Source organism: Panthera onca, chromosome D3, assembly GCF_046562875.1.
Source record: "Panthera onca isolate mPanOnc1 chromosome D3, mPanOnc1 haplotype 2, whole genome shotgun sequence".
Classification (NCBI taxonomy): domain Eukaryota; kingdom Metazoa; phylum Chordata; class Mammalia; order Carnivora; family Felidae; genus Panthera; species Panthera onca.
The window spans coordinates 2,705,849-2,729,639 of NC_138350.1; positions in this window are offsets into that span (position 1 = coordinate 2,705,849).

Below are 23,791 nucleotides of genomic sequence, written 5' to 3' on the forward strand. Positions count from 1 at the left end.
GTTGGGGCAATGGCACTGGTGGTTACATCTACGTTCTAGGGCAGTGTTGGGACAATTCGGGGAGCAGAGTCTGGTGTCAGGGTCTCCGAGGTTTCTGTGGCTCAAAGACCAAGGCTGGTCAAGGGGCAATTCCACTGGAGTCCAGCAGGGCAAGTTCCTCAGCAAGACTGGGGTTTCGTTTCTTCCTTTCTCTTCCTCTGGCTTCATAAAAATTGATGTGTAGTTGACATACAATATTCCAAGTATAAAACATTGTGGCTCACTTATATGTATTTCTACACATGTATTTGTATGTATATGTATTTGTATATGTGTGTATGTATATATACATATATATGTATATATACATATAGGAAGGGATCAGAACCTACCTAGCTACCACTTGTCACCATGTGAAATTACACTAGTAACTACCTTCTGTGTACATTGCGTCCCAGTGTCTGAAGTCTGTACCACTTGATCTCCTTTGTCTCCTATCCCCCACTGCCCACCCACTCCTCTCTGGCAAAGGATTGTGCCCCATATATCTATTTGTTCCTGTTCTTGTGTTTTTAGATTCCACACATAAGTGAACTCGTTGGGTTGGTCTTTGATGACTTCTGAACATAACACTTTTAGGTCCATCTATGTTGTCACAAATGGCATGATTTCATGCTTTCTCATGAAAAAAAAAATGACCAAAGCTGAGTGATACCAGGTATATGTGTGTATGTAAACACATCCTTACCCCTTCCTCTACCGATGGACCCTTGGGCTGGTTCCCTGTCTAGGCTGTTGGAGACAATGCTTTTAACAAACATACAGGTGCGTACATCTTTTTTTGAATTCGTGTTTTCTTTGGATAAATACCCAGAAGAAATTGCTGGATCATATTGGTAGTTCTATTTTCAATTTTCTCAGGAATCCCCATCCTGTTTCCCATGGTGGCTGCACCATTTTGCATTCCCACCAACAGTGCCCAATGATTTCTTTTTTTCACCTTTTTATGAACACATTTATTTTTGATAATGGCCATTCACAGTTATGAGGTAATCTCATTGTGGTTTTGATTTACTTTTTCCTCTTGATTGGTGATATGGGGCCTCTTGGCATGTGTCAGCCATCTGTATGTTGTTTTTGGAGAAGCGTCTATTCAAGTGCTCTGCTCATTTTGTTTTGTCTTTCTCTGCTATTGATTTTGAGAGAGATGGAAGGAGGGGGAGAGAATCCCAAGCAGGGTCCACACTATCAGTACAGAGCCCAACATGGGGCTCAAACCCACGAAATGTGAGATCATGACCTGAGCCAAAATTAGATGCTTAACCAAATGAGCCACCCAGGTGCCCCTCTTTTTCTCTAATTTTAGATTCCTTGCTATTGAGTTATGGTAATTCTTTTTATATTTTGAATATGGATCCCTTATCAGATATGTCATTTGAAAATATCTTCTATTCAGTAAGTTGCCTTTCATTTTGTGCCTTTTCATTTTGGTAGAATCTCATTTATTTTTCCTTTTGTTGATCTTCTCTGAGATGCGCCCCCCCCCCCCGCCCCCTCCCTGCCCAAGAAATCTCTCTAAGACCAACATCTATGTGTGTACTGCCTGTTTTCTTCTAGGACTTTTACAGTTTCCAGTCCTACAATGAAGACATTAATCCACTTTGAATTTTGTCTCTGGTGTAAGAGAGTGGTCCACTTTCATTCGTGAAGTGGTCCCGTTTTCCCAACAGTTGTCAAAGATCCTGTCTTCTCCCCATTGCATATTCTTGCCTTTTTTTTTTATTGGGAGATTAATTCATCCCATAAATATGGGTTTATTTGTTGACTCTTCCGTTCCATTGATCTGTTTTTGTGTCTGTATCACACTGTTTTGATCACTATAGCTTTGTAGTACGGTTTGAAAGCAGGGAGTGAAATGGCTCCAGCTTTGTTGTTACAGTTGCCTTGGCTACTTGAGGCCTTTTGTTTTTGGATGTTCAGGATTCCTTTAGGGGTCATTGTACTTCTATGAAAAATGCTATTGATATTTGGATGGGGAAGATCGCTTTGGGTAAAATGGACGTTTTAACTATATTCTTCCAACCCACGAGTACGTCTTGGCTTTCCATTTATGTGTCTTCCGTTTCTTTCATCAATGCCTTACCATTTTCAGTGTATACGGCTCCTCAGTGAAATTTATTTCTAGGTGTTTTACTATTTTCAATGCAATTGTGAATGGGATTGTTTTCTTAATTTTTCTGATATTTCATTATGAGACATTATGCATAGAGAAATGCAGCAGAATTTATAATTTGTATCCTGAAACTTTACTGAATTCTTTCCTTAGTTCTAGTAGCCCTGGTGGAGCCCTAGAGTTTTCTACGTGGTATCACATTGTCTGCGAATAGTGATAGTTTTACCCTTCCAATTTGGGTGTCTTTTATCTCTTGTCTGATTGCTGTGGCTAGGACATCCAATACCATGGGGAATAAAGGTGGTGAGGGTAGGCATCCTGGTTCTTGATCTTAGGGGAAGAGCTCTCAATCTTTCCCTGTTGAGAATGCTGTAGCTGTGGGTTTGTCATGTACAGCCTTCGTTATGCTGCAGTATGTTTCCTCTAGATTGACTTTAAAAGTTGTCGTAAATGGATGTTGAATTTTGTCAAATGGTTTTTCTGCCACTATTACATGTTTTTATCCTTTTGTAAACATGTATCCTGTTGATTTATAGATATTTAACCAACATTGTATCCCTGGAATAAATCTCACTTGATCATGTTGTTGAATTCAGTTTGCAAGTATTTGTTGAGAATGCTTGTGTCTATATTTGTCAGGGATATCAGTCTATACCTTTTTGAGGTGTTCTCTGGTTTTGATATCAGGGCAATGCTGGCCCTGTTAAATGAGTTCCTTTTTTTTTTTTTTTTTTTTTTTTGAAAAAGTTTGAGGAAAAATATGTATTTTTGGTAGGATTCACCTGTGAATCCACCTGGCCCTCATTTTTTTTCATTACTGATTCAATTGTGTTATTAGAAAACAGTCTGTTTAGATTTCCTATTTCTTCAGTCTTGGAAGATGGCATATTTTTAGGAATTTATCCTATTGTTGACCATTTTCTTTTCAAATAACCAGCTATTTACTTCTTTTCTCTTCTTAGTCTGTGTTTAATTTCCACTTTGACCATTATTTCCTTCTTTTTCAAATTGGGCTTTGTTCATTTTCTAGTTTCTTTACATAGAAAGTTAGATTACTTGAGATTTTGTGTCCTGGGGTAGGTCTGTATAGTTACAAAGTTCCTTCTTAGAACTGCTTTTGCTTTAACTCCAAGATTTTGGACCATTGTTTCCTTTTTTTGTTTTGAGAGGGGGAGGGATGGAGAATGAGAGAAAATCCCAAGCAGGTTCTGTCCCGATGTGGGGCTCGATCTCACAAACCATGAAATCATGACCTGAGCTGAAGCCCAGAGTCAGATGCTTAACTGAGCCACCCAGGCGCCCCTGTGTTTCCATTTTTTATCTGTCTCAAAGTATTTTTTGATTTACTCTTTTATTTCATTGATCCATTGGTTGCCTAGTGGCAGGTGTAGCCTCTATGTCTTTGTTTTTTCCACCGTCTTACAAATGATCTCTAGTTTCATACCATTGTGGTTGGACAGGTTGCTTAATATGGTTTCAATCTTCTTAAATTTGAGACTTGCTTTTGTGGCCCAACAGGTGATCTATCCTCGAGAATATTTCAAGCACACTTAAGAGGAATGTGCATTATGCAGCTTGGGGATGGAATGTTCTGTAAACATACTAATCCATTTGGCTTGATGGGTCATTCAAAGCCAATGTTACCTTGTTGATACTCTGGATTGTCCATTGATGTCCTATTACTGTCAGTTTTTCTGTTACTATTTACCTTATATATTTTACATATGCTTCATATATATATTATATAATTTATACTTTATATTTTGTGTACACTCTATTTTTTTAACATATACTCTATATATTCTATGTTGGGCGCATAGTGACAATTGTGTCTTGTGTTGATCTCTTGTTATGCAATGCTTAGTGTTTTGTTATACTCTGCTTAAAAGTCCATTTGATATAAGAATTGCTGCCCCACCTTTCTGGGGGTTCCATTTCTGTGGAATATCTCCTTCCATCTCTTCACGTTCAGTCTGTCTTCACATGAAGTGACTCTTCTGTAGGCAGCATATAGATGTGTCTGTTTTTTATCCATTCGGCAACCCTGTGTCTTTTAGAAGATTTAGTCCATTTACGTTCAAAGTAATTATTGATATGTACTTACTACTGCCTTTTCCTTCTGATTGAATGACTTTAGTTTTATGTGCTTGGATTCCACAATGTGTGTGTGTGTGTGTATTACAGGTATTTGGTTTGTGGTTACCATGTGGTCCATCTAGAGCATCCTATGTATACAGCAGTCTGCCTTAAGTTGACGGTCACTTAAGTTCAAGCATGTAAAACAATACATTTTTATCCCTCCCCCTATCCTGTTGGTTTTTGACATTTCACATCTTGAGTATCCCTTGACTGATTGCTGTAAGTCCAGAGGACTTTGTCGGTCTTTTAATCATTTAATTAGCTATGTCGGTGGTTCATCCACTACCCTTACTGTTTACTTTCATCAGTGAAATTTTTCTTTTCCCATTTACAGTCCCTTGAGTATTTCTTGCAAGGTTGGTTTAGTTGTGCTGAACTCCTTTAATTTTCTGATAAGTATACTCTTCAATCCCCATCACCTGTTTCACCCATCCCCCCACCCGCCTCCCCCTCTGGTAACCCTCAGGTTGTTCTCTATAGTTAAGAGTCTGTTTCTGGGTTTATCTGTTTTCCCTTTGCCCCTGTTTTGTTTCTTAAATTCTACATATAAGTGAAATCATATGGTGTCTGTCTTTCTCTGACTTTTTTTTTTTTTTTTTTTTGCTTAGCATTGTACTTTCTACATCCATGTTGCAAATGGCAAGATTTCATTTTATGGCTGAATAATATTCCTTTGTGTATATATAGCACTTCTTTTTTACCCATTCATCAGCCGATGGACATTTGGGCTGCTTCCATAGTTTGGCTCTTGTAGATAATGCTGCAATAAACATAGGGGTGCATGTATCCCTTTGAATTATTTTTTTTGTATTTCTTGGGCGATCCCCAGTAGGATGATTGCCAGATCATAGGGTAGTTCCATTTTTTTTTTTTTTTTTTTTGAGGAACCTCCATACTTTTTCCCACAGTGGCGGCACCAGTTTACATTCCTGTTAACAGTGCATGAAGGTTCCTTTTCCTCTACATCCTCACCAACACTTGTTTCCTATGTTTTTGGTGTTTGCCATTCTGACAGGTGTGAGGGGATAGCTCATTGTGGTTTTGATTTGTATTTCCCTGATGAGTGATGGTGAACGTGTCTGTTGGCCATCTGTATGTCGTCTTGGGAGAAGTCTGTTCATGTCGTCTCATTTGGTTTTTGGATGTTGAATTTTAGAAGTTCTTCATGTATTTTGGATACTAAGTCTTTATCACATAGGTCATTTGCAAATATCTCCTGTTCAGTAGGTTGCCATTTAGTTTTGTTTCCTTTGCCATGCAGATTTTTATCTTGAAGTCCCAATAGGTGATTTTGGCTTTCATTTCCCTTTCCTTAGGAGTCCTATCTAGAAAGAAGTTGCTATGGCCAATGTCAGATAAATTATTGCCCATGCTCTCTTCTAGGATTTTTATGGTTTCAGGTCTCACATTTAGGTCTCTAATCCATTTTATTTTTGTGGATGGCTTAAGAAAGTGGTCGTTTCATTCTTTTGCATGCAGCAGTCTAGTTTTCCCAACACCATATGTTAAAGAAACTTTTTCCCATTGGACTTTCTTTCATCCTCTGCCAAAGATTAATTGACCATATAATTGTGGTTTATTTCTGGGTTTTCTATTCTCCACTGATCTATGTGTCTGTTTTTGTGCAAGTAGCATACTCTTTTAATTACCACTTGGTAACATAATTTGAAGTTTGTAATTGTGTCTCCAGCTTTGCTTTGCTTTTTCAGGATTGCTTTGGCTATTGGGGGTCTTTTGTGGTTACATACAAAACTTAGGATTGCCCTAGATCTGTGGGGGAAATGCTACTGGTATCTTGATAGGGAGTGCATTAAAAATCTGAGCTTGCTTTGGGTCCTATGGACATTATAACAATAATTGTTTCTCCAACCCATGAGCATGCAAGGTCTTCCCATTTTTTGTGTGTGTCCCCTCTTCAGTTTCTTTCATCAGTCTTTACCATTCACAGTACAGGTCTTCACCTCTTTGGTTAGGTTTATTGTTGGGTAGCTTTAACATTTTAGTGCAATTGTAGGTGGGACTGTTTGCTTAATGTCTTTCTGCTACTTCGTTATTAGTGTATAGGAATGAAACCGATTTCTGCGCATTGATTTTGTATCCTGTCACATTACTGAATTTATCTTTCCATTCTAGCGGGTTTTTTGGTAGAGTCTTTAGGGTTTTCTATATATAATACCATGTGCAAATCATGAAAGTTTTACTTCTTCCTTACCAATTTGGATGCCTTTTCTTTTTGTTGTCTGACTGTTGTGGCTATGACTTCCAGTACTGTGTTGAACAAAAGTGGCGAGAGAGGACATCCCTGTCTTCGTCCTGACCATAGAGGAAACGTTCTCAGTTTTTCACCATTGAGGATGATATTTGCTGTGGGTTTTTGATGTAAGGCCTTTATTATATTGAGGTATGCCTCTTCTCCTACTTGTTAAGCTCTTTAAAAATCATGAATAGATATTGCACTCTGTGAAATTCTTTTTCTCCACATGTCAAAATGATCTTATGTTTTTTATCCTTTATTAATGCTAAACCACACGTGAATCCTAGAAATCTTATTGATTGTGCTGACTTTTAAAATATATTGTCAGATTCAGTTTACTAGTATTTTCTTGAGGACTTTTGCATGTATGTTCATCAGGGATATTGGCCTGCAGTTCTTAGTGGTATCTTTATCCTGGCTTTAGTGTCAGGGTAATACTTAGAATGAATTTGAGTTTGCCTTCCTCTTCTATTTTCTTTGAATAGTTGAAGAATAGATATTAACTCTTCTTTTAAATATTTGGTAGAATTCACCTGTGAAGCCCATCAGATCCTGGACTTCTGTTAGGAGTTTTTTTGATTACTGATTCCGTTTAGTTGCTGGTAACTTGTCTGTTCAAATTTCCTATTTCCGGCTCGGTTTTGGTTGGTTGTTTCTGGGAATTTTGGAAATGGAAATTTTCCATTTCTTCTAGGTTGTCCAATTTGTTGGCAAGTGGTTTTTCATAGTATTCTCTCCTAATATTTTGGTATTTATGTGGTGGTATTTGTGATTTTGAGTCCTTATCAATTTTGATGTTTTCAAAGAACCAGCTATTTCTGCTCTAATCTTTAGCATTTTTTCCTTCTGCTAGTTTGGGTTTTGTTTCTTCTAGCTCCTTCAGGTGAAAAGCTACATTGATATTTTTCTTCCTTCTTCAGGTAGGCCTATATTCTATAAACGTCCCTCTTAGAACTGTTTTCATGCATCCCAAAGATTTTGGACCAGTGTGTTTTTATTTTCATTTGCATGCTATTGTTTTATTTCTACTCATTGCTTAGTGGCATGTCATTTAACCTCCCTGTATTTATATTTATTTTGTGGTTGATTTCTAGCTTCATAGTATTGTAAGAAAAGATGCATGGAATTACTCCAATCTTTGTTGAGATTTGTTTCCTGGCCTCATATGTGGTCTATTTTAGAGAATGCTCCATGTACACTTGAATGTGTATCCTGTTTTAGGATGGAATGTTCTGAATACATGTATTGAACCCATCTGTTTTAGTGGGTCATTCAAAGCCAATGTTGTTTGTCTGGATGATCTGTCCGTTGATATAACTGAGGTGTTACATAACTATTGATTATGTTCACTGCTTTATGTATTTGGCTGTTCCCATAACGTGTGCATAAATATTTGCAATAGCGTCCTGATTTATCTCTTATTACAGGCTTTGTTGTAAAGTCTATTTTGTCCAATAGAAGTATTGCTACTCCCACTTTTTTTTGGTAGCTATTTTTATAATTGTTTTTCCATCCCCTCATTTTGAACTTGCAGGTGTATTTATATATGAAATGAGTTTTGTGTAGGCAATATATACATGGGTCTTGATTTTATCCACTATGTCACCTGTGTCTTTTGATTGGAACATTCAGTCCATTCACATTCAAAGTATTTACTGATGCATATTTATTGCCATGTTGCTAAATGTTTTGGGTTGTTTTGTAGTTTTTCTCTGATCCTTGTTTTCTGTGGTTTGTTGGCTTGCTTTAGTGAGAACCTTTGATTTCTTTCTCTTTATTTCTTGCATATAAATTACTGGGTTGTTTTGTGGTTACCATTAGGTTTATACATAACATCTTATGCATACAGCAGTCTATATAAAGTTGATGGTTGCTCAGTTTTAAACCTATTCTTTACTATACCCCCCACCCCCCACATTTTAGGTGTATGGTGTTCTATTCTATGCCCTTTTATTTTCTGTATCTCTTGACTGATTTTTACAGAAATTGTTTTTGTTTTTGCTCTAGTGTTTGCTACCTTCATACTGCCAGTTTGTCTTTCCATTCTCCTCAGAGTCCCTGCTAATGTTTCCTGTAGGGCTGGTTTTAGTGGTCATGAACTCCTTTAGTGTTCGAGAAACTCCTTATCTCTCCTTTTCTGAATAATAGCCTTGCTGAATATTCTTGGCTGCAGGTTTTTCCCTTTCAGCACTTTGAATATATCATGCCACTCCCTTCTGGCCTGCCAAGTTTTTGCTGAAAAATCAACTGATGGCATTTGGGGTTTCCCTTATATGTAACTGTCTTTTCTCTTACTGCTTTTGTTTTTATCACTACATTGCCATTTTAATTACTATGTGTTTTAGTGTGTAACTCTTTGTTGTTGAAATATCCATGCTTCCAGGATATAGATATCTGCTTCCTCAGATTCAGAGGTTTTCATCTTTATTCTCTTTCTGGGATCCTTACAATGCAAGTGTTATGCTTGATGGAGTCCCCTTTTTTTCTCTCATTTGCTCAGCTCAATTTCCATTCTTCTGAGTCATTAATTCATTTCTCCACTTCTTCTGGCCTATTCCATCAAGTGTGTTTTTAATTTCCTTTATTGTGCTCTTCATCTCTGATTTTTTTTCCTCTTTAAGTCGAGTATCACTATGATCTTAAATTCTCCATCCAGCATATTACTTATACCTGTTTCACTTAGGTGCCTGACTGTGGTCTTGTCCTATTCTTTCATTTGGGACCTATTTTTCTGTCTCTTTTCATCTGTTTCTTTGGGCGAGGAAAGTCTGTTACATCTCTTGTTCTTAACGGTAATGCTCTTAGGAAGCAGTCTTGTAATTCCTGCAGTGTCCTGTTCCCCAGGGCCTGGTGCTTCAGGTGTACCATCTATGTGTGTTTGTGCTCTGTTGAGTCATGGCCTCTTTTTCCTTCAGTTTTCTGCAGAGGTTGTTAGCAGGGTTTGGTCCCCACCAAGGGTGGACTACTTGCAAAATGAGACCTGCCCTCCACACCAGAATGAAGGTCCCACAGCACCAGGACTAGCACAAGCATGACTGGGAAGCACGGATCTGCTGAAGCAGGGGGGCAGTTGTACAGAAGTACCACTGTTGACGGTTCCTTCAGGTGGCCTTTGCCTGCCAGCTCCTTTGTTCCTGGTGGTGCCTTCCTGCAAATCCCTGCTGCTCTGGGTACACTCTGAGATGAGCAAATCATTCTCTGTCCTGTCTGACCCTCGTGTTTTCCAATTGCTGGTCTAAGCTGTATCTCCATGGGCTGTTTGTCATCATGTCTCATGATGGGTAGAGAGACTCCTTCCCAACAGGCCCTCTCAGAGCTGAGACCATCACTTTTTTTTTTTTTTAATTCCAGGCTTTAAATCCCACTGGTTGTAAGAGCTCCCAAAGTTCAGTGTCTCTCACATTGAGAGGAAAATATTACAGAGATCCATCCTCCCTACCCATGGGCTATTTGGTGTGAAAATTCTGGTAATTTTTGTCACCAGCTCCCTTCCCAACATGGATGGCTACAGTCCGTTTTGACCCCAGACCATGACTTCACCTTCCTATTTTTTCAATATGTCCTCCTCTCTACTGGTCTTTGTGGAGTTTGTTCTGCCAGTCTTTGGATCATTTTCTGGGTTACTTAGGCTGATGTATTTCACTTAGTTGTATTCCTGGGGGGAGACGAACTTAGGGTCCTCCTCCTCCAGCCTCTCAGTGGTGAATTCCTTTACCTGTTGCTGGTCTCCTTATCTTGCCAATTCTGAGTCATAACCTTGCTGGGTAGAGTATTCTTGACTCGACGTTTTCCTTTCAGCTCTTTGCCCAGAAAGAGTGGTAGGATCTATTCAAAGTTTCTGCTGGAAAAAAATCAGATGATGGTCTCATGGGCAGTCCCTTGTCATGTAACTAGTTTTTCTCTTGCTTTTAATATTTGCTTTGTTGACGCTTTGATTATACGATCTCAGTGTGGGTGTCTTTGGGTTTTCTAATTTGGGATTCTTTGCCAAGGCACATGGATAACTTTCCCTCACTAGGTTAAGGAGGTTTTTCAGCCATATTTTCTCAAACAGGTTTTCTTCCCTTCCTCTCTTCTTTCTGGGATCCCTGTAATGCAAATGGTAATACACTTGATGTTTCCCACCAGGTCCTTTATTACGTTTGAAATTTCTTTTGTCATTTTAGTTGTGTGATTTCCAGATCACTGATCTGTTCTTCTGTATCATCTAACCTGTTGATTTCCTCTAGTGTTCATTTGTTATGGTATTCAGCTCTGAGTGGTTATGTTCTTTGTTGAAGTTGTTTATTCTCCTGGGTTCAGTGAGCATCTTTGCTTTATTTGGTGCATTGCTGATCTCCATCTATTTTTCTGAGGGTTTTTTAGTCTTTTGGAATGTATTCCTTTGTCTTCTCATTTTGCCTATTTCCATGTATTAAGTAGATCAGTTTTGGCAACATATCTTGAAAAAGTTGGGTTTATGGAGGTGTCCTGTGGGGGACTCAGTACAAACCCCCTGGTCTTCCAAGCCAGGTACTCCAGGGACGTCTTCTACAGGGACTGTGTGCATCCTCTTGTTGTGGCTGGGCCATGAGTGGTGCACACTCACTGGCATATGGGTCTAGCCCTGAGTGTGGCTGCAGTAGCTGCAAGGAAGCTGGTGGGTAGGGCAGGCATCCAGTGCAGCTGGCTAGGAGGTCCAGCTGTGCCTCCCACAGGTGCTTGAGGGTGTGGGACCAGCTCCCTGGGCAAAGAGCATTGGTGCCAAATGAGGCTGTCTACCAGAGGGGGCAGTTGGGGTGGGAGGCACTTGTGGACACTCTAGCATTCTGAATACATCCATGATAGATATTCTGTGAGCCCTCCAATGACACTGTTTTCAGCTTAGTGTATCAGTTGGGGACAATTAAAGGAAGAGAACTATTAGATGTTAGCTTCCTGGATTGTTGGTGGAGGGACGTGGGGCAGGTAGACAAGGGTGAAATCCATAGGCAGGATGCCTGGAAGGGTATGATGTGAAGCTGCAGGTCACAGGCAGAATTCCTTGTTCTTCAGGAAAGTCCACTCTCCTCTAAGGCATGAGTTATAGCTCAGAAACATGACTGGTTCCCATGACATGTACCAGAGATCTATAGTTCTCCTAGAAAGGAAAGAGGCCATCTTTGAACCTCAATCAATTCCTTAACCTGCAGAATGGTGTTTTGAAACTTCAGATGGTGCTGTTTTAGCACATATTGTCTCTTGTCCCCGGATTTTAAGCTGTTCTTTGCACTCTTTAGGATTGACCACCACTATCTACTATCCCCCAGGTGTGGGGACATCCTTCTCACCTCTGTAATCTTATTGCTGCCACTTCTGCTTGGAACAGCAGCTCTCCCTCCCCTCACTTTACTTGGCCAATTCCTGCTTTGCTTCTAAATAGAAATATTTAGGAAATACTTACCAAACTCCTCCTTGAGTGAGGACCCTTCCCCAAGTTCTGTACTATCTACCCTAACTCCTAGTGGGTACTACCTACCATGAACACCTTGGATGCCAGCACCATGCTGAGTACTGGGGATGCAGTGGTCAAAGGGCAGATGTGGGTTCTTACTCCAAGGGGCTTACTGCCCAACTCATTCTCCAATCTTTGTCTCTTCCCCCTTCAAAATTTCACTTTCAACTGCAGTGTGATGAACTGAGAGGAACTCTGTCATGGGTCAGGAGACATTTAAATGTCTATTGGAGTATCATGGGAAAACACAGCTCTGCTCCAGAATCTTTTGAAGATTTCTCCTGTAGTGGGAGACTTGGCAGGTCCCATGCAGCTGACACTCGGGCCAACTGTTCACTGCCTTCTGGTCTAGGAAAGAGTTCAGTTAAAGGAGTTAAAATTATGTGCTTGTTCTTCAATAATGTAAACATGAAGCCACCATAGGAGCCAACAGTTCCAGTCTAGGGTTTACACTGTAAAGAACTGGAAATAAGAACTGCAGATTTATACACAAATACTCAGAGCAGCACTGCTCACATGAGCCAAATGGTAGAACTCAAATGCCCATCAAGAGATGGATGAACATGTGGTCTGTCCATACAGTGGAATAGGATTCTGAAAACAAAGTATTGACACATGGTGTTCGATGAGATAAAAGGGCATATATCCTAGGATTCCATTTATACTAAATGTCCAGAAGAGAAAACCATAGGCAAATGGTTTCCAGGGAAACCATGTGGAGTCATTGCTTAGTGGGTATGGGTTTCTCTTGGAGCTGTGAGAATATTCTGGAACTAGATGGTCCTACAATATTATGAATGCACTGTCACGAATGGTGAATTTTGTGTAGTGTGCCACAAATGGTAGGTGCCGCCCCCCCGCTCTCCATCACTGTGATGTCTGGTACTCGGTGTCACAAAACCTCAGCAGCACATTCTGAAAGTTGTAGAAAGCCTAGGGGGTCACCTGCCCAGTGGGATGGGACAGTTTTTAAAAGGTTTTTAAAGAATGCCTAGTATTCTCTCAGCCTTCCTATCTGATAACCCTACTTTACTATTTGCTAGAGGCTTTAGTTCATAAATGCAAATCTAACCCCTTCTCCTAGTCTGCTTCAGGGCTCTACCAAAATCCCATGAACTTGGATGACCAGCACACCTTTATGTCTCCCAGTGCTGGAGGGTGGGGTGTCCATGTCCAGAGAACTTGGTTCTTATGAGGGCAGCATGCCTGGCTTGCAGACGGTCACTTTCTTGCTGTGTTGTTGCAGAGAGAGCTCCTCTCCCCTGGGGGGGGGGGGGGAGCGGCGCTAATCCCAGGGCATGAGGACCTCCCCCTGCTGACCAGATAACCTCCCAAAGGCCTGCCTCCTAATACCTTAATCTTGGGGAATTAAGCCTCGATATCATTTTCAGGGGTAAGGGGAACACCATCTGTAGCACACAGGCTTGGAAACCCCACCCTTTCAAGTTTTTCTCCCCAAGATTAAGGACAGATGTTCTCTGGCAGGTAGCAGTGAATTTGATCACACAAAGGTGAGACTCCCCCAAGGAGCACTCTGATCTTTCTTGTCTGGATTGATTTTGGAAGCCAGGAATGTGATTTGAATCCACCTAACTCTTGAATTTAAGAATATTTATGGTCTTCTATATGACATTGTTTTCAGGATGAGCTTGGTTTTGTCTTTGCTGTGTGAAAATGGCAGAGTAAATGTGCCACTAGAACTCAAGCAATGACATTACTGAACTCTGTAGAACGGTGGACATGGAAGAGAGGATGCTTTTACCCAAAAAAGACCTTCCCACAGCACCTTTAGGGGAGCAAGGACTCAGCCCTCCTCTACTTGCCCCTGATGAGAAACAGATGAAATCGGCTTGTGCATTTAACTGATTAGAACTGTGCAATATTTAAGCTTTGGTAGCAAAACTTGGCAGCAACCCCATCTGAACTAATGCCAGGCTTTGTCCTACTTGGAATATGGCCACGTTTTCCTGTAAGATTAATCAAGTGTTGGGTACTGCCATACCCCTCACAGCAGACCTGAAGGAGAATAGCATATATGCTTTTCTAAATTCCTAACCACTCTCAGATGTGGAAAGATCTGGCCCAAAAGGTGTGGAAGGATTGTGGGTCTATATTAAAAAGCAGCATTTTGTTTTGAGCAAAACCCACCCACCCTGGTAATTCGTCTAGTGCTGTGCACCTGTGTTCCAGAAAGTCTTTAGAAACCCAGTGTGACCTTCAATCCTACTTGATGTTCTGAGCTCACACCTGGGCTAGGGCATCTGCACGTGGCATCTAGCCCAGGGGCATGTGAGACCCTGTTCTGCTCACCATGATGGGGACCCCAGATCCGGACGTGGATGAAACAGCTCCGGGGATAGAGCCCGCATTCTGATTTTCCCTGCCACCCTATTTTATGCTTAAAGTGTCTGCTTGTACCCCAGCTCCTCCCAGGGGCTGTGGGAATCCCTGTATGGACAGCAGAACCCACAGGAAAAGGACCTGTCCTATCTGCCAGGAGTCGTCCTTCCCAGCCTCAGGAAACCTTTTAAGAACACAGCATCTTTTTAAGCCCAGAGAGCAAAGGACAACGGGGCAGCAAAATGTAACACTGTTATTCAACACTATCTTTCACAACACTGCACCCTGTATTGACAAGGAAGGATATTTTCTTGTGTGGATCAAAATCGAAACCTGGTCTGTGACAGTGCTCTGCACCCAGATGCATGCAGGTGAGCCACCTTATCCCCCTCTGCTCTCCAGAAGGCTCCTCTCCAGATCCTCTTGTAGGAGGGAAACAGGCTAGTGAGGGTTAGTACTTGGGTCCGGAACCAAAGAGGAACAAACCTACAAAAATACGAGCAAAGAACCATACAAGCACATTACTAAACCCCACAGGTTGGCTGCTGGGGAGATGTAGAGGCCAGCCTGGATTCACACAGTGTGGGGAAGTCAAGGTCAGTGCATTTTTCTGGTCCTTACCGTATCTGTAAGACCAGGTTGAGTTCATTGGTAGGCCACAGACACTCCAGAGAAAGCTTGTACACATGGAGCCAACAAGAAAGATGAATGTCAGTCCCTCAAAGAGAAGGGTCCAGGACTTATAAATGCACTTTCCAAAGAGTGAAGGGCTGAGAGTAGGGAAGCATCCTTTAGTCCCAAGGTCAATATCTTGCGGTTGATACTTGTCACAAGACAATCATAGGAGGCCTTCTTCCATGGCTGACATTCTTTTAGGACTCCTGGAAAATAGAAATATTGCTAGAAAAACTAGAAGGCTTTAGTTTTTCTAATTTTGCCTAGACAACGCTTCCTCCCTGATGGCTATTCTCTCATTTGTTTACTTTCTTGGGAGGTATTGGTCTCTAAGAGTGTAGAGAAATTTTAACCCTTGCCTCAGACCAGGAGCTCCACAGGATTTAAGTTCTCGTTTTCCTAGACGGTCTCATTTCCCTTAAGGTCTTTATCCTCCTGGGAGGGTGAAGGGCAGCAGTGTCTTCTGTAACTGCTTTTTGCTCTCAGGGGCCATTATCCCTGTCCTACCTTGGAGGTGTAAAAATCTCTTGCTGATGGTTCTAAAGACTTAGAGGAATTGGGTATAGGTTAGAATCCTTCTGCCATCATTAGCCTCACTGGGAATTGTTGGGAGTCTGGAAGACACAAACTTTACCAGGTTAAGAAGGCAGAGCCCCAAAGTAACAGTAATTTAATGGCCACTAAGTCCCTAAGGAAAGGCAAGAACTAGGTAGCATTTGGGAGTTTCCATTTAATGGAGTCTCAGATGGTTTGAGTAGTGGGGTTAAAATTATGTAGCCCTGTAGCCTGCTGGAGGAGGTCAGCCCTTGGAGATTAGGTTTCCTATCAATTTGGGGGTAGGGTGTAGAACAGGCAGGTTACAGTAGCACACATATTGGACAACACAACAAAAAATTGGAAGATTTTTTTCCACTGAGTTTGAGAGAGCACACATGTAGGGGAAGGGCTTGAACTCCCAAACCAGGAGCTCATGACCAGAGCTGAAATCAAGAGTCAAACGATTAATTGAGCCACCCCTGCACATGCTCTGAGATTTCTGTTTAAAGGGCAGATTTAGGGGTACCTAGGTGACTGTTAAGCATCTCTTGATTTCAGCTCAGGCCATGGTCTCATGAGACAGAGCCCTGTATCAGACTCCACATGGTCAGCACCAAGCCTGTTTGGGATTCTCTGCCCCTGTTTATATATACATTGTGTAGGAAAGGACTAAGAATGTAGACCTAGTGATGAACAAATACCTGTATCATGGATTTCCCTTTCATTTACTAAATGCCTAAATATATAAACGTTCACCACCCCCCTGCTGCCAGGACCTGGCCCCACTACCCCCTTGGGGCTGCTCTTGGGGGTCCTTCTGCCCCAGGCAGCAACCTGCTCTACACTGGGTCCCAATGCTGTTCGACTTCAGAATGTTTAGTGGCTTTTCCGGGATTTGGGAACCCCCTCTTCTTGACACCTGCTATGACTGCTGGCGGTGAACTCCACATTCCAGGATGTCTGGAAATGGTTCAGGAAGAAAAACGCAACAGGCAGGTACAAACCTTTTCTTAGGTAATGACTTAGGAGGCCAAGAAAGCCATCTTTTCCACTTTCTGAGCGTGGGGACAGCTGTAAAGGACCTATAAATGGAATAAAGGTTAAATTATGCACCTGGTCTCCATTAAATCAACATGGAAGCATTACTGCCTAGCAAAGGTCCCTTGTGGAGACACACTGTTACAGGGGATGGGGTGGAGAGGGTTTTATATTCAGGGATAGAAAAGAGTATTTTCACAACGAAGGGATCATGACCTGTTCACAAATGCTTTTGCTTGAAGACTGCGGCTTCTTCCAATACCCCAACCACAATAGAGCTGCCTTTGTAAACTTTCACTGCAGCTGTGATCCTGAGGACAAAAACCTTCTCTTTTGCTCCGATGGATACCATTCACAAAGGAGTTGAATTTGCTTGCACTGTAACCTCTTAAGGTAGAAAATTGCTACCATTGAGTTTGGCATTATCTCCTTGCCTCTGGAGAGGAATCGAGCTTTGGAGCTCTTCTATGTCCAATAAGATACCCGACCAGCTTCATATTTCGGGGTCCGTGGGCTGAAGACCTTGCATCTTCTAGTAGGTGTGGGGCGGGGATTCATGTGTAATCATCCCATGACAAGGTATGTCTCACCAGGCATTTAAGACCGTTTATTCTGTGACTTTTGCTAGGAAAGGTATAAATATGGGCAAAGAGGAAGCAAGATTTTTATTTGCAGATGGTAATTTGTTTTTAATGCTAACCAACTTTCTAAACCATAACTTTTTATATAAAGGAGTTTGTATATACACAAAAACAGTTGACCTTTTAAAATATCAAGCATTCTTGGGGGCACCGTGGTGGCTCAGTTAAGCAGCAGACTTCTCCAGGCATGAGTTCAGTTTGTGGGTTTGAGCCCCACATTAGGCTCTGAGTTGACATTTCAGAGCCAGGAGCCTGCTTCCGATTGTGTCTCTCCCAGCCCTGCTTGTGCCCTCTAAGAAAATTTAAAATCTCAGGCATTATTTGAACCTATACATCTTCACCGTTGCTATCATGTTTTTCTTTTAAATCCCAAGCTGGCTGAGACTGGCAGCATGTGGACATGCCTGTTCCAGAAGTGGCCCATCAGTCTCCTGAGCCCGATTGTGACATCTGTGCAAACATTGGAATTCGTAACTATTAGCAAATAGCACACTTGCAAGTGTAGAATCTCTGCAAAACTTGAACCACATCATGCCCAGAAAGTCAATATCTTGGATGGTGATAGATCTCAGTATTTCACTTGCAGGCAGATTTCCTACTTGTATCTCCTCTCCGTTTTGAGAACCGTTTTCAATTATCTGGATTGGAGAAGGGCTAGGAGTTTGTTTTCCTGCCCCTTCACATCCATTCAAGCCTCAACCTCCCTCCTCTTATTGTCCTACTCCCCCTGTCCATGACCAGGTATAGCTTTGTGAACACATGGCCCCTCAAGTTGCAAAGGGACCCTGGCTTAGAGCTTTATGGTCTGTCACTATCTTTATTTTGGAACATGGGCTTTTATGCACCTGGACCTTACCACTGAAGATGTCGAGGCTCTGACTTGTACCTACTGCCCCACCATCTGTTTCGCAGTGGCTACAGTAGGCTCTTCAGGAGCTCTGTGCTGTGGCCCTGGCTCCAGGCTACTGCTATGTTCCTGCTGTGCTCACACCCTCCACAGAGCCCCAGCTCACTAGGGTCTAGAAGGTCCTGAGAGATCCCTAAGAGTTGTCCCTCCAACTTTATGGCAGACCCTTCCTGTTTCTCCCTTCCCCAGACACCCCCGTGACTCCTTCATTGGCTTCAAAGTTCTCAGGCCTTCACCAGCATAGTTTAGGTCAAGAAATACCTCGAGACAAATGAAGCCGAATACAGTCAAAGCAGTTCGGACAGGGAAGTGCATGGTGACACAGACCTACCTAAAGAAGTAACACTGCTAAACCTCTAAAGAGCAAGCCCTCAACTGAAAGTTACACAGAACTTCTAAAGTCAAGGACCAGACAGCCTCACAGGTGAAGTCTATGGAAACATGAGTAACTATTTCTCAAATTTCAAAAAAATGAAAAGTTCCCTATTTTGAGGCCAGCATTACTGATGCCAAAAACACACTGCAAAAGCAGCCAATGTTACCACTGAACGTAATATACCAAATTCAACCATATATTTAAAAAGGACTACATATATATCATGATCAAGGGGGATTTATTCCAGCAATGCAAGGATGGTTCTATAGCCACACATCAGTGTGGCATACCTTCTTGATACAGAATCCGATATCCATTTATAAAATATTTCTAAACAATGCCATAAGTGGCCAACTCACAGCTAACATCATAGTCCACTGTAAAAACCTGAGAGCTTTTCCTCTAGGAATAACAAGGATGCCCACCTCTGGCTACCATATTCAAAAGTCCTAGCAAAACAAAAGGTGTCCAAGTTGGAAAGGGAGAACTAAAACTATTCGCAGATGACCTGAGATATAAAGGCTCCACCAAACAACTACAATAAAGGACTTCAATAAAGTCCTAGAAGATGCCAAATTAACATACAGATAATTTAATGAAGGGGAAAGACTTGAAGTCTGAAATAAGAGGATGACGTGTGATAAGGTATCCTCACAGATTGGAAGGCTAAAATGTCTGTACTCCAACCAATCTGTCAAAATACCAATGGCATTTTTCACAGAATGAAGAATCCTAAAATTTGTATGAAACCAAAGAAGGCCCCCAAATAGGAAAACCATGCTGGAGACATCCTGCTCCCTGATGTCAAGCTATAGCAATCAAAACGTTATGGTACTTGCACAAAAATACACAGGACAAAGACGCGGAGGGCTCAGGAATAAGCCTATGCATATATGGTCAATTGACTTATGACCAAGGAGCAAGAATGGGCAATGGGGAAAAGACCATCTGTTCAGCAAATGGTATAAGGTTTAAGAAAGGGGTCTAGGTTTTCCAAAACCAAAGTGAATTCAAAATGGATTAAAGACAAGAAGTTCTTTGACTTTGGTCTTGGCACCACTTGTTTGTACCAGTCACCTCAGGCAATGGAAACAAAAAACAAATGGGCTATCACCCTAAAAAGCTTTTGTATAATGAAGGAAACCACCAACAAAACTAAAAGGCAACCTACTCCGTGGGAGAAGATATTTGCCAATCATTTACCTTATAAGTGCTTAATATCCAAAACAGAGTAGTAGGACCCTACGCGTTCCTCCTCCTGTGGTTACAACTGAATAACACATCAGCCTACGAAACCCAGAAAATGACCCCAAGACTGGCAGCATAAACTGGTAGAGGCCACATCAAAGAAAATGGGAAGGGCAGAGACAGACTCCCACACAGCAGGGAACCCCCAAGATGACAAATACCCATAACATTTGGCTTTGAAAGTGAGGGGCTGAATTTCATAAGTTCTTACACCAGGGGCAACCATAGCCTAGAATTTGAGAGAGAGCAAGTGAGTACAAGCATGGAAGGGGCAGAGGAGGAGAGACAGAATCCCAAGCAGGCTCCTTGCCATCAGCATACAACCCCATGCAGGGCTCAAACTCAGGAACCGTGAGATCATGACCTGAGTCAAGACGAAGAGCAATGCCTAACCAACTGTGGCACCCAGGCACTCCTAGCCTAGAATTTTAAAACGTGGTGGCTAGGACCCAGAGGGCATTAGGAAGTGGGGTCCCCACCCTTAAAGAGACAGCACTACAAACAGCCAGCTGAAATCAGCATGGAGACATTTTGTAAAACATCTGGGACATACTGTAGGTAGAATAAATGTACTCATCTCAGAGCATGGCCTGGAGAGGCAGAAATCACGGGAAAGCCCTGCTAGGAATAAGATGCTTGCACGCACCGTTTGCCTCCCCCAGCATAAACACACAGCCACCTCTGGGAACTGTGTGTGGACACTCACACCAGTATCTGCCCCCCTAATGCGCTCTTCCCAGTCACCCTTGTGTCAGTCTCCAAAAGGCTGGTGCAAACTGTAGGAACTCAGTTCGGGGCATCAGGTCTTCTTTCACAAGAGGACTATCACATACCTGGTTAAACCACACCTCACACAGCTAGGGACCAATCACTGCCCCCAACTGGCAAGGAGAGCCTCTGTAGACAACTGGACTGAAGAAACAAGAGGCCAGACTCAATGAGAGGACACACAGAAGACACTTCTTGAGGTGCCAGGACCTGGAGAACGGGGAGCACTACATGACCTCTATCTTCTTAAAACCACCACTTTCAAGAGCAGCAGACATAGCTGACTTCCTTGACACAAAAATACAGGAACTTAGACAAAAGGAGCACACAGGGGAGCAGGTCCCAAATGAAAGAACGGGACCAAACAACAGCAAGAGACTTAAGTGAAATGGATAGAGTAACATGGTGAAGAATTTTTTTTTTTTTTAATTTTTTTTTCAACGTTTTTTATTTATTTTTGGGACAGAGAGAGACAGAGCATGAACGGGGGAGGGGCAGAGAGAGAGGGAGATACAGAATCGGAAACAGGCTCCAGGCTCCGAGCCATCAGCCCAGAGCCCGACACGGGGCTCGAACTCACGGACCGCAAGATCGTGACCTGGCTGAAGTCGGACGCTTAACTGACTGCGCCACCCAGGCGCCCCTGAATTTAATGATCATAAAGATACTCATTGGCCCTAAGACTGGAGGACACCAGTGGGACCCTTAAAGAGCAAAAGGACACAATCAGAGATGAAATTAAAAATATACTTGGTGGATTAAATAGGCTGGAGGAATGAATGACCTGGAGGACAGAGTAATGGAAATTAATAAATCTGAGCAAATGAGAAAAAAATTAGGGGACTCTAACTCCATTAGCATAACACACTATAGGGATCCCAGGTGGAGGAGAGAAAAAGGGACAAAACATTTGAAGAAGTAGCTGAACACTTCCCTAATCCAAGGAAGGAAACTCCCCCCCCCCCCCCAAAAAAAAAAAAGACAAGGAGGTCCACACCAAGACACGGACTAAAGTGGCAAAAGGTAGTGATAGTTTTTTTTTAAGCAGTAACAGAAGACAGTTACATACAAGGAAAACCCCATAAATCTATCCAATTCTTCAGAAACTTGGCAGTCCAGAAGACAGTGGCATGATGTATTCAAAGTTCTGCAAGGGAGAATCTGCAGCCAAGAATATTCTATCCAGCAAGGAGTAGATAAAGGAGGAGAGAGAATGGCTCAGACCAAAACTCAAGGAGTCTGTGACTGATAAACCAGCCCTACGGGAAATATTAAAAGGGACTTTCTGAGTAAAAAAGACCATAATCAAGAGCTTGAAAAGTTGGGATGACAAAAGCAGTAGAGTATCCATAAAAATCAGGCAAGGGATTCATAAAAGGATGTAAAATATGACACCATATACCTAAAAACATGTGGTTGGGAGGGGAGGAAAGAATGGGTTTAAAATTAAGCAACCATCAACTTCATATAGGCTGCTATATACAAATGACATGTTAACGAATCAAAAACCCCTATTAGACATACAATAAATAAAATGAAAGGAATCAAAGTATATCACTAAAGAAGGTCAACAAACCCTGAAAGAGCAAGGATTCGAGGAAAAACTACAAAAACAATGACAAAACAAGTACTAAAGCGGCAATAAATACCTATCAATAATTACTTTGAGTATAAATGGACTAAGCATTCCAATCAAAAGACCTAGGATGTCAGAGTAGATCAACAAACAAGACCTCTCTGTATGCTGCCTACAAGAGATTGATTTCAGACCTAAAGACACCTGCAGATTGAAAGTGAGGGAAGGGAGGAACAATTATTGTGCAAATACATGTCAAAAGACTTAGACTTTAAATAGACTTTAAAACATAAAGGTGACAATCCAATAAAAGGATAGGACAATTGTAAAAAGAGTAGGGGACTTTAAACCCCCACCTACATCAGATCATCCAAATAGGAAATCACCAAGGAAACAGTGGCTTTGAATGACACACTAAACCAAATGGGTTTAACAGCTATATTCAGAACATGACATCTTAGAGGCACCTGGGTAGCTGAGTCAGTTAAGCATCTGACTTTGGCTCAGGTCATGATCTCATGGTTTGTGAGTTCAAGCCCTGTGTCAGGCTCTGTGCTGACAGCTCAAAGCCTGGAGCCTGCTTCAGGTTCTGGGTCTCCCTCTCCCTCAACCCCTCCCCCACTTGCACTCTCTCAAAAATAAACATTAAAAAATATTTTTTAATTAGCAAAAGAACATTACATCCTAAAAGAGAATTCACATTCTTTTCAAGTGCACAAGGAACATTCTCCAGAATAAATCACGTCATAAAACAAGTCTCAACAAATTCAAAAAGATCAAAGTCATAGCATGCATCTTTTCTGAACACAACACTATGAAACTAGACATCACAAGAAAAAATCTGGAAAGATCACAAATACATGGAGGTTAAATAACATGCTACTAAACAATGAATGGGCCAACCAATAAATCAAAGAAGAAATTTAAAAATTACACTTTCAGGATCCTATCCCACTGGCATGCAGAGGGACTGGGGTCTCCTGAGGGACACGGCTGGTACCATGTTCCACCCTCCACTTCCGCAATCGCACTCCTGGCAGGCAGTTGATTGGGAAGAATGGGTGGCCACAAACTGTGTCTTTCCATGTGAAATAGAACACAACCCATAACCTGGAGACAGGAGGTGGAAAACCATTACTGGCTGAGCATGCCCCACTGCACAGCAGGGCAGGCATACAGCTGCATCATGGACCACAGGGCACTAGCCTTCAAGGCTATTAATATGGCCTAAACATCCAAGCTCCCCACTCCCCCAAATTTGTTGTAGACCAGTTTGAGCATCTCAATGTCCCCAAGAAGTGGTCCTCACCTGGAGCCTCCACCTTTCTATTTTACGGATCACAGGGCTGCCACATCTTGACCTGAATCTGGAACTAAGAAACTAACCTCTAGGGAAAAAATGAGCCTTTGGGCCAGAATCTCCTTAAACAGCAATCATGAGCACAGTGGTCTGCATATAGAACATTGTGGGTTCCATATTCTTCTGTACTTCAAAGTCTAATCTGTCCTATTGTTTCCTTTACCCTGATAGGAATATACAGAGATTGCCTACATCACAGAGAATATAAAATGTAGTTTGGATGAAAGCTGTAAAAAGAGCCACAGACCATAGTTTGGAATCTGTGCACTGGGAAGATGGCAGCATAGGAGGACGCTGAGCTCACCGC